This window comes from Chrysochloris asiatica, unplaced genomic scaffold (genome assembly GCF_000296735.1).
Source record: "Chrysochloris asiatica unplaced genomic scaffold, ChrAsi1.0 scaffold00186, whole genome shotgun sequence".
Lineage (NCBI taxonomy): Eukaryota > Metazoa > Chordata > Mammalia > Afrosoricida > Chrysochloridae > Chrysochloris > Chrysochloris asiatica.
The window spans coordinates 1804537-1819086 of record NW_006408704.1 but is presented as its reverse complement, the minus strand read 5'-3'; the positions used below and the strand labels follow the sequence as shown (position 1 = coordinate 1819086).

General features: G+C 44.8%; 1 pseudogene; it reads right to left on the bottom strand.

Moving 5' to 3' along the window:
* Positions 1–1256: 1256 nt before the first annotated feature.
* The window catches only part of LOC102825041, a 108981-nt pseudogene continuing 95687 nt past the window's right edge, over positions 1257–14550 (bottom strand).

Here is a 14550-nt window from a genome sequence, read left to right as displayed (position 1 = left end):
ATTTGGAACTTCCTGATGGGCTATGAAAGGTTTCATTGCCTGAGGAACCTCTTGTTGGACTGAAGGTTCCTCCTCCTCAGGAAGCTCAGGACCTTCCACGTCAGAAGGTAGAGTAGGCTGAAATCCAACCTCCTCAGGGGGTTCTGGAGACTGACTACGCCAAGAGGTTGGTGAAGCTGGGGTCCCTAGGAATTCTAGGGGTAGGCTGTCTGGAGGATATAATCTATCAAAACTTGGGTCTAGAAGGTAGTCATCCTCGGGTTGATTTAGTCGGTTAGTTATTTTTGCTAATTGGCCTGAAGTTCCAACAACAACTTTAGCAAGTCATCTATGCTGAGCTAGATCCTTTTTCAGGTTTGGGGGTGAAACAATAAACTTAATTGCTTTCGAACTATGACTGTCTAGAGGCGGTACAAGTATTTCAAATGACTGGTGACCTTCATCCTGACAAACCTGGAGTTTTAATCGTACTTTTGAGTTGAGAAGGCAGAGCTAAGGCCTGATTCTGATCCTGGTCTAGCACAGGACCCACCTCTGGAAGCTTCTGATGTAGAGTTAGGTGATCATTAAGATGCTGATGTGTGCCAGCAAACTGGTCTGGCATTGGGGGTTGCTCTGTAACTGAATCCATGTCCAAAGTCTCAGTTAATTCCTGAGGTGGGGCCAGCATCTGGGCTGGAGCAGGAGGATCCATGTAGTCAGAGCCCTCTGGCTCAGGCAAGGATATAAGATTGTGGGGCAATTCGGGTAGGTGATCAGGGGAGGGTGAAGACAAGGGTTTAGTTAGGTCCTGGGCCCACTCTGGAAGCAGGGCAGCCAGGACCAGCAGCCAAAGGGGTTGCAGCGCGAGTAGAAGCCGCAATGCCAGGCACGCTGTCCGGACATGATACGCAGAGCCTCTGTGGTGCAGCGACCCAGGCCAATGAAGCGATGGCACCATGCCCGAAGTGGGAACCCAACCTTTATGATAGCCCTTGATGCATGCGCACCTTACCAACCATGTGCCCCTCCCACGCCGCGTGCCCCATCCTTTATTTATGACACCTTTGTTTACGCACCACCTTTATTAACTCAGAGGTCATTTCCATGCCACTATGCCCTTTTCCTAGAATCACCAGGTCCCAAGCTTCCGTTTCCTTGAAGATGAGGCAGGGCTTCATATCCCCCACCCTCACAGCAAGGCAGGATTAGGACTTCTGTCCCCACCTCAGCCCTCAGGCTCCAGCTTCACCAGCTTCTAAGCATACTCGAAAGTGCTAGTGCGTTTCTGGCAGCCAGAACTCTACCACCTCCAAACTCAACCCCAGAACTTCTTCCTCCTCTTGTCCATACTGTTTCCAAGAAAAGTAACTGGCCTGTAAAATGAGAGCTATTTAGGGGCATCAACACCCAGACATTAAAGTGATTCCAAAAGGTTTCTTTTTCCTCTAAACTCTCCTCTCCTCTTTGTTCCGTATTTATTATCTCACTACTGTGTTAGGTAGGGGACCACTCCTCCCCAGGGGAAAGATGAGGCTTTCTGCTCCCGGATAGATTTACAGCCTCAGAAACCCTGTGAAGGGTCGCTGTGAGTCGGAATCGACTCCAAGGCACATAACCCCACCACCACCACTACTCAGTGATGATGCCAAACTTTCTGGAGGAGGCTTAGAGAACTGGCAGTTTGGTCTGAGAGGGTTTTAATCCCAATACAAAGCATTTCACATTGGCATGGAAAAACTTCCCCCATATCACCTTGTTTCATTCAACACAGTCACACATCTAGAAAAAGTACCCCAGCTTTTGGGAGGTCCACCTTTATACCTTTGTGTACATGGAGAAGGATGTCAAAGTAGCTAGCATGTTAACGACTTCTTGAAATACTACTAAAACCACACCCAATTGTTTATTTATAGACTTTTCTTATAATCTCTTCTTTACCAGAGGGGGCTTCAGAAAGTTCATGGAAAAATTCCATTATCTTTTCATTTAAATATTTAATGAACTTTTTGAAGCATATTCTTATTTTCTTGCTTATTTTCTAGCAAACCCTCTAGCATATACACTTCAAGGGGGGAGGAGGCATGCTTCATCATCTTATTCCCAGTGTCTAGCATATGTGCTCAGTCCTATAGCGTGGCTATAGGGCAATGGGAAGCATATATATGAGTTGACATATAGTAATGGTTTTCAAATGACATTGACTCCAAGATGGCCTCATAAGGATAGGTCTTTTGCTTTAAGAGGCTTCAGAAGCAGTAATGCCTGAGATGGAGTCAGAGACGATGACGTGGAGAGGTGGAGCAGCTGGGGACTTCAGGCACAGAGAGGAAGAGGGCCTGTGTGCCGACGACTGGGGGGCAGGCTTGTAGTGTATACCCTTTGGTTGGGTGATGATGCATGGAGGGGATTGTAACCATGGCAATGACAAGATATACGATAGGATGAATGTAATATAATGTTCTCCATGGAAACTATCACATAATTCACAATAAAACATTAAAAAAAAAAGAGGCTTCAGAAATCTTTAGCACCAATATTGAATCTTATATTCAACAGGAGTTAGACTTCTTAAAGCCCAGCTGGAAAAGCCTGAAGTTCCCTTGACGGGATTTTATTTCAATTAACGAAAACAATTATTTTACATGGAAAAATCAAGTACTTTTCCAGAGGAGAACAACCTTCTCTTTTTCTACCTTCTTCCCTTCAAAACAAAACACTTTGCAACTGTGGGGTGAGTTAAGTAATCAAACATCCAGCAACTCAGTGAAGCTCCCATTGGTCCAGGTTAATGAAACACAACTTTCTGCTCCCAACTTGATTGCTATTACCATTATTATTAAAGAAAAGAATCCTACAGTTAAGAAAGTTTCTTTTAGATATGATCCTGGCAGATTAATGCTTAATTTAGACAATAGATTTATTACAAAAATTCCTTCAGGACACCATTTCATTTTCATATAAGACATGAGGTTCTGAGATCTAGGCAATATACCTTATTTGAAAGACATAACATTTTTCAAAAGTTATAGCACATTCACGGTCATATGACCCATTACGGTCATAGTTCTTTAGTCCCCCAACCTCTGGGATCCTGTTTGAGGGAAGTTCTAAAAGGCCTGGTTCAAGCAGCCTCACATTATTAAGCCCTAAAGGGGAGAATGACCTCTTTAGGGGTTAAGACCTCTTTAGATCTGTCCACAGCTGCCAGAGTGCTCTGATGTTTCTCAATCCTGCTCTCTAAACTTTAGATAAAGAATCAGAGTCAAGGGCCAAGGCTTCAGGAAAAGCCTTAGGAATGACTTGCCCTGAAAAGCAGTTTCAGAATTTCATGTTCTCATAAGACTGACAGCTTTCTGTGAGTGTCTGAGTTCTCTCAAACCTGCTGGTTGTGTGGAATGATGGCCACACTAGCTATGGATCTCCACATACATGAATGAACTCCTGGAGTTCTTCTTTGGTTCTGGAATCTATGATTTCCTCACTAGGTGTATACTCCACAACTATTTTTTATCACTTTCTGAAATAAAATGAACAAGGAATAATTCAAAACTATTGTTTTAAAACTGGTTGCTTAAAAAAACAATAACAAAAGAAAACCAACTGCTGGGAACTGCTACCATTTTGGTTAGCCAGCCTTTGAGTTAGCAGCCAACCATTTGTGACACCCTATGACTCCACATACAATGGTTGTTGTTGTTAAGTATCATCGAGTTGGTTCCAACTCATAGCCACTCTATATAGAGTTTCCGAGACTGCAAATCTTTGCAGGTGCAGAAATGTTCATCTTTCTCCTGACATGCAACGCTTGTTGTTGTTGTTAAATGCCGTCGAGTTGGTTTTGACCCATAGCGACCCTGTATAGGGTTTCCAAGGAGGCTAGTGAGTTTGAAGCACCGACCTTGCTGTTCAAACCGACTTTGCAGTCCAGCGCATTACCCCACTGTGCCATACCAGGACTCTGCACAATGGCAGCACGTAGTAACAAGGCATTCTTGTGATTCCTAAGGAGCCCTGGTCCCTAGTGGCACTGTAATTTAGGCACTGGACTGCTAACTCCAAGGCTGGTGGTTCGAATCCACCAGCTGCCCTGTAGGAGAAAGATGAGACTGTCTGCTCCTGTAAAAATTGAGTCTTGGAAACCACATACAAAGTCACTGTAAGTCGAATCAACTTGACAGCAGTTGTTGGTGGGGTTTTGATCCCTAAAGGAAGATGGTAAGAGCACTTTCCTTGAAGTTTCCTCATCTCACACTTCAGTTTTAATTATAAACACTGGCTTAAGAGTATATATTATCAACTGTGTTTGGTTCATAGAACTATACAATATTAGAAGTAGAACCTTATTTAAGAATCATGACAGGAAATAAAAGCTGTAGAAACAAAAATGTTCAATCAAAATATGATTAAATAGTAATACATTAGGTGGGGGTCAACGTGAGTTGAAAATTGGAAAAAGACCATTGAGCTATAGTGGCAGTGGTGGTGGTTGTGTGTTATGGAGTTGGTTCTGACTATTGCAACCCTCTACAGGGTATCTGAGGCTGCTCCTATTTATGGGAACAGAAAGCCTCATCTTTTTCTCATTGAGCGACTGGTGCATTTGGACTGTTGGCCTTGCAGTTAGCAGTCCAACTTATTACTCACCAGGCTACCTTTGGGCTATCATTCTTGTTGTTAAGTGCTGTTGAGTTGGTTCTGACCCATAGCAACCCTGTATAGGGTTTCTAAGGAGCAGCTGGTGGGCTTCAATTACCGACCTTGTGGTTCAAATGACTTTGCAGTCGTTTGCACATTAACCCACAGCAGCACAGCAGGACTATAGTAGATACTTCATATTAGAGGCAAGAAGCAAATGTTTACTCCTTGGGAACCAACATTCCAGTAGATAAAATGTGCAAAACTTTGGACAAAAAAAAAAAAAAAAGAACATTTGTGCACTTTGCCGTTGTTAGTTGCCATCGAGTTTATTCTAACTTATGGGTGACTCCATGTGTTATAGAGTAGACCTGTGCCCCATTGAGTTTCCTTGGCTACAATCTTAATGGAAGCCAGCTGCAAAGTTTTTTCTTCCAATTTACCACCAGGTTAGCAGTTGGAGTCCTAGTGTGGTGCTGTACAATAAGCACTGGATTGCTAACTGCAAGGTCAGCAGTTCAAATCCACCAGCCGCTTCTCAGAAACCCTATACTGGGTCTCTATGAGTTGGAACTGGCTCCATGGCATTAATGACTACTACTACAGGTTATCAGTAGAGTACTAAACATTTGCATCACCTAGGGGCCTCTATTGGCCTGAAATGAATCCATGTACACCAAAGACGATATAACTTCCCATCAAAGCACACATGAGTCACAAGCTTTTTGGTTTGAGTTTGTGACAAGGAATATTTCTTCAGTCCATTGTCGTTAGTTGCTGTGGAGTCGGTTCCAGTATCTGGTGACCCTACATGTGCAGAGTACAGCTGCTCCATAGGACTTTCAAAGCTGTGACATTTTGAAAGCAGATCTGTAGGCTTGTCTTCCAAGGCACCAGAAGGTGGGTCTGAACAGACAACCTTTTGGCTAATGCTTAACCTTCTGCACTACCCAGGGACTTCTCAGCATATATGTTGTTGTTCAGTGCCGTACTCAGTTCTGACTCATAGCGACTCTGTAAAGCATTTCCAGGGAATGGCAGGTGGATTTGAGCCACTGACCTTGTGGCTAACAGTCCAGTGTTTCTTGTCGGGGTCCAGCCTCGACAAGGGAGTGAGTAAATGAAGGTGGGATGTCTGGAGAGGCGAGAGAGAAAGAAACACTCGGAGACCAGAGTGGATGCAAGCTGACAGGCAGATATTCCTACTGCCAAGAATGCACGCAGAACTAATTCTACCCCGGTATTTTATTTTCATCCAGAAGGAAATCAGTTACAAAAAAAGAAAGAAAGAAACTATAGGTATTCACTAAAAAATGTGGTTATTCATTTGTGACAAACCCTAATGATTCAGGGAAATTCTTAAAACATTCCTCCAAGAACTTCATGATTTCTTTTAGACTAATCTAAGATCATTATCATGTAAAAGGTCAAACAAGAAATTATACTTTGAAGATTAACTTCTAGGTCCTCATGACCCGGGGAGGCTATGTGCGATCTTTCAAGCGTATGCTTTAATCAAAAATGAGTAAAAGGGGAAACTTAAGAAACCGTCAGTTAAAAAATCTAAAGCAGGCTTTTCCCAAAGATTCTAATTCTTCTTGAACATGTTGTAAACAAAAGGTACATATTTGTATTTATGAGTAAGAATGCAAGCAAGTAGTGTCCTTAGTTAAAACTTCTAATATTTTCTTCTTTATTCTCTCAATCCTGGGGAAGGTTGGGGACAAATTCCAACCCTTCCTGGACTGCAAGACATTTTCTCCACATTCCTCTACCTCATTCTAGGTCCCAAGGGTGATTTGGAGGGGTTTAGTCCCTACTGTCCTTTAATCAAGTATTCCCAGAATCTACCACTCCACCTCAAGTGAATACCCCGGGCAGTTCCTCTCCAGAACCTCCCTGCATAATCCCAGCAAACCTGCCCTTGTTCATCCTGAGTCATATGAGGAAGTTTTACTGCCTCAGTTCTAGGGGAAGTTCGGTTTTATTATTGTACATGGACATCAAGAGCTCATGTTTTAAGTTAATATCAAACATAACTGAATAGTTTGGTCAGAAACAGTTTTGACATACTTGACAGGTGGTTAGATCTTTGCCTCTCAGAGAGATTTGTTCCCAAAACCTCATGTATTGCCAATACCTTCAAGGCAGTGACATTTATTTTTATCAACATCACAAAAGACCATTTTCCCAGAAGCTACAATTACTGGAGTTAGAAGAATAAAGGACAAGTACAGAATTAACAATATTAGAACCAGAGAGAATTGTACAAAGGTAGCCAACCAGTGAGTTCACAAAAACCTATGAACTCGGGACTTCAGGAGGTCACTTCCTTGGCCCTCAGGGTCCATGACTTGCAATTCTGAGGAGGGCTCCGGGATTGGATTTTCATCCATTTTGTCACAGGGCCACAGCTTCTCAGCACTTGTGTATGTCGTCCCCAACAGTTTCTCTTAACAATGCCACAATTAGGGAGATGTAAACAACCCAGTCATTTGGTTTGTTTGTTGTTACTCAGAGTTCCCAGTTGATGGAGATTGTACTTTGCGACCAGGGAAACCAGACTCACTGGCCAGGCTGGAAGGCAGGGTCCAATCTAGGGCCATCTCTTACACATAAGGCTCTCTGACAATTTTGCTAGGGTTTCTGGGTCCCTATGCCTGCAGAGCTATGGTGCAGGGGACCAATTCTGTTCAAGGACTGTCTGCTAATCATAGTTTCCTTTAGGCATCGTCTATAACATTGAGCCCACTAAAGAAATCCGCAGGAAGCACAATCAAAGCCATCCAACAACATGACCACTTGAAAGAGTGTGTGCAGACTCCTAAGAATGCAGCTTATTATTGTATAAGTATTATTTACCCAATAAAATAAAAATTCTTGATTCAGAGAAGATAGTCTAATACTCTCTTATAGGAGAACAACAGTGACAATAACAAGAGTTAACATATTTTGCCTGCTTACAGTATAGAAGGCAGAGTTCTAAATTCTTTTCATTCATCTCATTTCTTCTAACAATAACCCCATGAGATAGGTTGCACTTCTAATCCTATTTTCCAGATGACGAAACGGCAGCTTGGCAGTGTTGGTGGTGAAATATTAAATATTTTCTAATCTTTCTTAATCTCTCTGGCTATGAAACCTAAAAATGCATTAGCAATTGAAGAGACAGAGCTAGGACTCAATCTAGGTGTCTAATCAAGGAGCTCTGGTAGCGCAGGGGTTGTGAATCAGGCTGTGAACTGCAAGGTCAGCAGTTTGAAACTACCAGCTGCTCCGTGGGAGAAAGATAAGGCTTTCTGCTCCGGTAAAGATTTACAGCCTCGGAAACCTTGTTCAGGGTCGCTATAGGTCAGAACCGACTCAATGACACTTAACAACAACAACAACAACAGATTTATAATCATGCTAGTCTGCATGATAGGCAATTGAGAAAGAAGATCTGAATCAAACATTTATTCTCTGTATGAACTGAGGCAGGTCAATCTGCACCTATAAACAGGTTCAGTCATATGTGCTGTTACTTTTTTCACAGATGTCATGAAGAACAAGTTGGAGACTGTTGATGACAACCAGTTTGATAAAGAATAATCCAGAGTGCTTTAGATATCCTAAATTGCCTCCAATTAATGTTTCAAAATGAGTTACTCTCTCATTGAAATTGAGTGCCTCAGAGATCATCAATAAAGTCTTACCTAAAACCACAATCACAGTTTCTGGAATGCATCTGACAAAGCCTTCTGAATGGCAAGCTTCTGGGTTAATTTACGTTTCATAAGGAACGATAATAGTTCTAAATTCAACAAGTGGATTTAGAATTATTTTCTGAATGGTCATCTTTATGTCATATGTTTAAAACAATCAAAACATAACCATTATTCTTAGATGGTGATCATCGTGATTAAGGGCAAGCATCACACAAGGGTATGGTAGAAAGGTTCTTTCATAGGTATACCCCAGAAGGTAGACACAATTTTACTGGCCCCTCTGTTCTAGAAGTCCCTGAAGCACTAGAAAGGGAGGTACAGGCCAGGAACTTGCCACAAATCTCAGATTCCACAGAGATTTCAAACGGACAAGGTGAAGATACACTCTAACAGCCCTACTGCCTGCCTGTGTCTCAAGGCTGGAATCACACACTGAGAAAGGTTTGGTGGCAAGGCAGATGATCTGGCGTCTCTCTGGGTATCACCAACAGCATCTCCCTGGGTATCACCAACAGTATCCACTCACCAACAGCTCTGCTCACTTAAAACCCTTAGATTAAGTATCATGCATTCTAGGAAAAACCCAGTACCAAACCAAAGTATCTATACTTGATGCTGTTTCTACTCATGACCTTCCATGAGGAAGCAAAGGACTGAACATATACATGAGAGCTGATTTAGAAATTTAGATAGTGGTTTTGCTGGGATAACTGAGAACTACGAGAGATCTGTATTTGAAGGACTTGCTTTTGCTGCTGCTAAATGCCATCAAGTCAGTTCTGATTCATAGTGACCCTGAATACGGCTTCTGAGGCTTTAAATCTTTTCAGGAGCAGAAAGCCTCATCTTTCTCCTTGGAGTTACTGGTGGGCTCGAACTGCTGACCTTGTGGTTAGCAGTCCAGTGCTTAACAGAGCTCCCAATCAAAGGACTACTTCAACATAAAGCAAGTCCTTAATCCAATGTTGGAAAACAGCGTTACCTTCAGCTTAAAGTTTTTTGGCAGGTTGCAGGGCCCACACTTCAAAGTGAAAGGTTCTGTTAGGTATTATTACCTAGGGATTAGGGTAAAAATCTGTATTGTAAGGCACAAAAACTCTGCTTTACAATACAGATTGTAGTTTAGCAAGGGGAGGCCTGATACTGCATCTGAAAGGAGTTTTAAAAGAAACACCCCCCCTTCCTGCCCTCACTGTTATCCCCACATGGAAACAGACCTTCTTCCTGCTTATCCACAGGCCCCTCAGCTATGCCAATGCCAGGACTCCTGCACTTTCAACACCACCTCTAAAGCACAGAAGAATTTCAGGTTTTGCTTCTGAGCTGCTGCCATGATATCTTCATTCTCCCTTTCACCAAGGTCAGAAAGATCCTGAAGCTGTGAGGATCTTAAAGGTTCTTCTTAGATATCAAAGGAGACTTCAAAACCTTTTCTTATGAGAAATATTAACACATTTTATTTTATTATGAAAAATAAAAAGTAAACTCCAGCAATCCCAGCTCAGAGTAGAAGTGTCCTATAGCTTTAAATTCAGGTAGGAATCACAAAGGAATTACTAGACACAAACAAGCATTTCTGATGACATACCATTCAAACACTGGAGAAAATGAGACCCCACTATCCAAGTTACTAAGATTAGAGATTCTATGGTAGGCAATGCTCAGATACTTACTGCCTCCTAGCAACCCAGTTCAATTCTTCTCTCAAGTCTAGGATTTCAGCATTGAAAGGAGAGTGATCATCGAAGATCTACATGCTTTACCTTGTGATTCTTTTTGACCAGCCATTGAAACCAAAGTAGTAATTTGCAAGTTCTTGGCATCGAGAGCTGTTTAGGGCAAGGGCCTGATGTTGAACTGCCTTATGCTTGGTACCGAGATGAACCTAAGGACACCAGAGACAGTTTACAAATATAAAAATCTGGCAGAGACTTTATTTAGGTTATACCTGATTTATCAGTAGGAGCTCTGGGAACATAATGGTTACAAGTTGGGCTGCGAACCTGAAGGTCAGCAACTCGAAACTACCAGCTGTTCTAAGGGAGAAAGATGAGGCTTTCTGCTCCCATAAAGATTTACAGCCTCGGAAAACCTATGCAGGGTTGCTATGTGTCAGAACTGACTTCATGGCACACCCACCACCACCATGCTTAAGTTACGAGTCCTTTCCTCAGAAATACCTTATGATACAGCAATCCTCTTCTTCCTCTTACCCACAAGAAATACGAGCTATAACATGAGTAGATATATGCACACCAATGTTCATAGCAGCACTATTTACAATAGCAAAAATATGGAGACAGCCAAAGTGCCCATCAACTGAAGAATGGATAAACAAACTGTGGTATATACACACAATGGAATACTATGCTACCTTGAAGACTAACAAGGTAGCTGCATAACACCCATTAACATGGATGAACCTTGAGGACGTTATGTTGAGTGAAATTAGTCAGTCACAAAAGGACCACTACTGTAAAAGACTAAGTAAAAGAACACATACTAAAGGGGGGGTGGATTCTTTGCTGGCTGCTGGGATGTGGGGGTGGGGTGAGGGGAGGGAGAGGAAGGTGGAGCACAGGGTAGGGAATAGACACAGGATAGTTTGAGTGCTGGGGAGGGGGGCAATATACTAGAAGGGAGAGGGGAATGGAAGAATAAAGCAGATGAGAAAACAATCAGGCAGGTTTGCATGGGCTAAGTGGGACAGAGGTAAATAATGGTGTATGCACAACCTTGGAAAAACAGGGTTCTGGGATACAGGGATTGAGACATGGTTGGAATGGGGAAAAGGGGGAAAATAATGTTAATTGGCTGTCTTTTGAATCTTGCTTTTCCTTGCATTATATTATAATGGAAGCCCAGGTGTGCACTTGGGTTCGGGGGCCATCTGGTCCCTGCCCCTGTCCGCACAAACGCTCCTCCTGGGCCCATCCCGCAAGCCTCTTAGGGAGCCAAGAGGCCCACTGTAGCGTCTAAGGCAATACCAAGCTGAATGCGCCCGATCTCTTCTGATCTCTGAAGCTAAGAAGGGTCAGGTCTGGTTAGTTCTTGGATGGGAGACCACCTGGGAATACCTTGTGCTGTAGGCTTTTTGTTTTGCGCATGTGTACAGCTCAGCTGCTGCCCTCCCTCTCTCTCTCTTGCCCTGGAGGAGCTGCCCCCTCCCGAAGATTTACCTAGGGACCCCCAAAACACAGCTGTGAGAGAGGGCGGAACCAACGCCTGCTTTAGGCCTAGCCTCAGACCTCCCCAGGCCACGCGCTGCTGGCTCTCCAGGCTGCTCAGGACACGTCTTGGCCCTGTGGGGCTGGCTTCTTTTGGACCAGGAAACAAGCCTGGTGGTGGTGGTGGTGGTGGTAGACTGGGTGCTTATAAGAAGCCCTGTGCAGGTGCTAGGCCTGGTAGCCAGCCAGCGGAGAGCTAGTTTAGGCATGCTTGTACCTACAAACAGCAAGCCTGCAGAGGCCTGGATGTGGGAGATGTCCGCAGTAGTCCCCCAGGAACTCCCGCTTACACGCACACCTACAGCCCCTCCCAATTCTTCCACAGCATCAGCCATCTGGGCCTGAGGCCTTCTCACTGTTACTGGAGGTGGCAGTCACTTGGCATGGAGGTGTGAAGTGAATTCAGAGGGCAGGAGGGTGGTGTCTGTCAGCACTGGACAGGCTGGTCCCTGACCAGTTATATGTGGGAGCTCAGAGTCTTCTGGGGCCCGGGGAGCAGAGTCCTAGGAGCCAAGATGTTGGGTGGGCCCAGCCAGCTTTTGGGACCTGGGCAAAGGGGCGGATCCCTGTGGGTGTGTCAGCCTTGCCACCTGGCTGGCCTGCTTTGCCTTTTCAGAGCTCCCCATTCAGCCAGCCCCGCTGGGCCCTAGGCCTGGAAGCCCAGGTGTGCACTTGGGGTCTGGGGCCTGCTGGTCCATGCAAACACTCCTCCCCGGCCCACCCAGAAGGCCTCTTAGGGAGCCAAGAGGCAGACTGTAGCATCTATGGCCACACCACCCTGAATGCTCCTGATCTCTTCTGATCTCTGAAGCTAAGCAGGGTCGGGCCTGGTTAGTACTTGGATGGGAGACTGCCTGGGAATATGCTTACTGTAGGCTTTTTTTTTCGCATGTGCGCCGCTCAGCTGCTGCCCTCCTTCTCTCTCTCTTGCATGGGAGGAGCTTCCCCCTCCCGGAGATTTACCTAGGGAACCCCAAAAAACAGCCATGAGAGAGGGCGGTGCCAGCCCTGGCTTTATGCCTAGCCTCAGTCCTTCCTGGGCCACAAGCTGCTGGCTCTCCAGGCCGCTCAGGGCACGTCTTGGCCCTTTGGGGCTGGCTTCTTCTGAACCAGGCAACGGGCCTAGTGGTGGTGGTGGTGCTTATAGGAAGCCCTGTGCAGATGCTAGGCCAGGTAGCCAGCCAGCGGGGAGCTGGTTTAGGCATGCTTGTACCTACAAATAGCGAGCTTGCAGAGACCTGGATGTGGGAGATGTCCACAGGGGTTCCCCAAGAACTCCCTCTTACATGCACCCCGACCCCCCCTCCCTCTTCCTCCACAGCACCAGCCTTTTTGGCCAGAGGCCCACCCGGTGGCTGGAGGTGGCAGCCACTTGGCATGGGGGTGCGAAGTGAATTCAGAGGCCAGGAGAGTGGTGTCTGTCAGCACTGGAGAGGCTGGTCCCTGACCAGTCCTTTGTGGGGGCTCAGAGTCTTCTGGGGCCCAGGGAGAAGATTCCTGGAGCCAAGAGACGTTGGGTGGGCCCAGCCAGCTTTTGGGACCTGGGCAAAGGGGCGGCTCCCTGTGGGTGTGCCAGCCTTGCCACCTGGCCAGCCTGCTTTGCCTTTTCGGGACTCCCCATTCATCCAGCCCTGCTGGGCCCTAGGCCTGGAAGCCCAGGTGTGCACTTGGGGTCGAGGGCCTGCTGGTCCCTGCCCCTGTCCACCCAAACCTTCTTCCCAGGCCCGCCCAAGCAGGCCTCTTAGCAAGCCAAGAGGCCATCTGTAGCATCTATGGCCATACCAACCTGAATGTGCCTGATCTCTGAAGCTAAGCAGGGTCAGCCCTGGTTAGTACTTGGATGGGAGAACAACTGGGAATACCAGGTGCTGTAGGCTTTTTCTTTTGTGCATGCGCATCGCTCAGCTGATGCCCTTCCTCTCTCTCTCTTGTCAGGGAGGAGCTGCCCCCTCCCAGAGATTTACCTAGGTACCCCCACAAAAAGCTGAAGAAAATGAAAACAAGTCCATAAGAATGAAAATATGACCTTGAATTTATCCCACCTGAATTTAGAGATCATCTGAAAAGCAGATTTGATACATTAAACACTAAAGACTCAAGACCAGAAGAGTTGTGGGATGACATCGAGAACATCATATGTGAAGAGAGCAAAAAGTCATTAAGAGGACAAGAAAGAAGGAAAAGGTCAAAATGGATGTCAGAAGAGACTCTTAAACTTGCTCTCCAGCGTAGAGATGCTACAGTAAATGCAAGAATTGAAGAGGTCCAAAAACTGAACAGAAAATTTCAAAGATCACCTCGAGAAGATAAAACCAAATACTATAATAAAATATGCAAAGATTTAGAATTAGAAAACCAAAAAGGAAGAACACGGTCAGCATTTCTCAAGCTGGGGGAACTGAAGAAAAAAATCAAGCCTCGACTTTCGTTACTGAAAGATTCTCTGGGCAAATTATTGAATAATGCAGAATGCATCAAGAAAAGATGGAAGGAATACAGAGTCATTGTACAAAAAGGAAATGATTAATGTTCAACCATTTCCAGAGGTACCATATGAACAAGAGCCAATGATACTCAGGGAGAAAGTCCAAAGTGCATTGAAGGAATTGGCAAAGAACAAAGCACCAGGAATTGATGGAATAAAAATTGAAATCTTTCAAGTAAGTGAGGCAGCACAAGACGGACTCACTCATCTCTGCCAAGAAATTTGGAAGACAACTATCTGGCCGACTGATTGGATGAAATCCATATTTGTGCCAATTCCAAAGAGAGGTGACCCAACGGAATGCGGAAATCATCGGACAATCTCTTTGATTCTCAAGCCAGTAAAGTTTTTCTAAAGGTAATACAGAAATGGCTACAATCATACATTGACAGAGGTTCAAGCTGGATTCAGAAGAGGCCGTAGAACAAGAGATATCATTGCTGATCTCCGATGGATCTTGGCTGAAAGCAGAGAATATCAGAAAGATGTTTACCTATGCTTTATTGACTACGCA